This window comes from Bison bison, unplaced genomic scaffold, assembly GCF_000754665.1.
Source record: "Bison bison bison isolate TAMUID 2011002044 unplaced genomic scaffold, Bison_UMD1.0 scf7180017864498, whole genome shotgun sequence".
Classification (NCBI taxonomy): domain Eukaryota; kingdom Metazoa; phylum Chordata; class Mammalia; order Artiodactyla; family Bovidae; genus Bison; species Bison bison.
Genome location: NW_011495057.1, coordinates 548739 through 550731, shown reverse-complemented (window position 1 = coordinate 550731; position 1993 = coordinate 548739). Strand labels below are relative to the sequence as shown.

Below are 1993 nucleotides of genomic sequence, written 5' to 3'. Positions count from 1 at the left end.
CTGCTGAGAACTGCCACGCAGACTTTCTAGTAAGAAGGCACTTGGGGGGACTTCCCTGGTGGTCCAGTGGTTAAGACTCTGCACTTCCACTGCGGGGGGCGTGAGTTTGAATCCTGGTTGGGGAACTAAGATCGCTATGCCATGGGGTGGCCCCAAAAATAAATAAAATGAAAATGGAGGCAGTTGGGAATGAGCACACAACACACACCACATCTCTAGGAGCTAATAAGTATTTATGAGCTTGCAAGGCAGGTGTCAGATATAATCTCTCATGACCCAGATGTCCTAAACCACTCAGGCCAGAGACAAATTCCATTTCTTATTCTACAGTGAGCCAGCAACCTTAACACTTCACAAATTCAAAGAGGAAAGTCAAGGTTTCAGTTCATTGGCAAGCAGTAATTACAGCCACACCTACTGACAGCCTTCTCTGTTTCAGACTCTACACACATCTCATTTACATGGATAAAGCAGATCCTGCTATACTAATTTTACAGGTTAGAAAAACTAGAGAAATTGTGTTAGAGAAATTGTGTGGTTTCCCCACAGCTGCTATCCCACAGAGGGGCAGAAGCAGTTGCCCTAAATCAGGTATTTTAATTTGACAAGTCAGCATAACTTCAAACAGATGTTTGGAGATTCACAAAGGACAGCCCAATGGGTGGTTTTTGTCATTTACCATAAAATGATATGGGCTTCCCTGGTAGCTCAACTGGTAGAGAATTCGCCTGCAATGCAGGAGACCCTGGTTCAATTCCTGGGTTAGGAAGATCTGCTGGAGAAAGGATAGGCTACCCACTCCAGTATTCTTGGACTTCCCTGGTGGCTCGGCTGGTAAAGAATCCGCCTGCGGGAGACCTAGGTTCAATCCCTGGGTTGGGAAGATGCCCTGGAGGAGAGAAAGGGATAGGCTACCCATTCCAGTATTCTGGTCTGGAGAATTCCATGGACAGTAGTACAGCCCATAGGGTCGCAGAGTCAGACACGACTGAGCGACTTTCACTTCATAACATCATACGAGAAAGGACACAAGGGTTTTGAAAATCAGGAATAACCTAATCTCAGAACAAAGGATATTCTTTTAAATCACTTGAGCACTTTTGAACAAGAGGCCGTCTCAGTAGCACACAGAGAACGCGGAGTGTAATGAACATGCGCAGTGTGGCCTCCACGCTCAAGGGGCAAACGTTAGTTACAGTGTGAATCGGAGTCCTCGGGTTCCAGCCCCTCAGCTCCCCACCAGTAACAGGTAACCACGACCCTAACAAGGAGGCTTTCCACATTCACTACATGCAGGGCAACTTTGTTTTTCCCGTGTGGCCAATGGTGAGTGGGCGTGGGGTGCGGGGAGGAGCAATGAGCATCTAAGGCCAGGCAGGCCTCATATTTGGGAGCCACTGCAGGAGACGTGGGTGTGGAGCGCCCTGCTAACACTCTCAGGGAACAAAAACACCTTTCAGGGCTCACTTGCCTGCGTCTCCAAAGGCGGACATCTACCTAACTCTTCACGGTGACACATCCTCTGTACTCATGTTTTCTGGGAACTTCATGGCATCATGGACTCAATGGACATGACTTTGAGCAAACTTCAGGAGATCTTGAAGGACAGGGATGTCTGGAATGCTGCAGTCCATAGAGTCGCAGAGTCCGACACGACTGAGCGACTGAACAATGAACAACATGAGAGCCCCTTTCACATGACCCGACTGCTGTGAGTTTGTCCATGTGGTTTCCAGCCAGCCAGTGACTCCTTCCTTTCACAGATGGGCCCAAAAGGTCCAGAGAGTCAGGGCCTTCTCCTGGCCACACAGCAAGGTGTAGGGGGAGGCAGGGATCACCACCTGAAACACCCTGTGTGCGGGTTTCCTGGGCCCCATCACGGTGGAGGAGCTCCTGCTGTTTTAGTGCTTCTCTGGGGGTGCCCCAACAACATCGTTTTGCAAATACGATTCGCATTTCCAACAGAATGTGAATCATAAATATAAAAACAGGA

At 48.8% G+C, this 1993-nt stretch overlaps 1 protein-coding gene across 1 annotated transcript in view; it reads right to left on the bottom strand.

Annotated features, from left to right (window-relative positions):
- Positions 1 to 1993, bottom strand: part of ENOSF1 (enolase superfamily member 1) — a 22223-nt gene that overhangs the window by 19778 nt on the left and 452 nt on the right. The window lies entirely within an intron of this gene.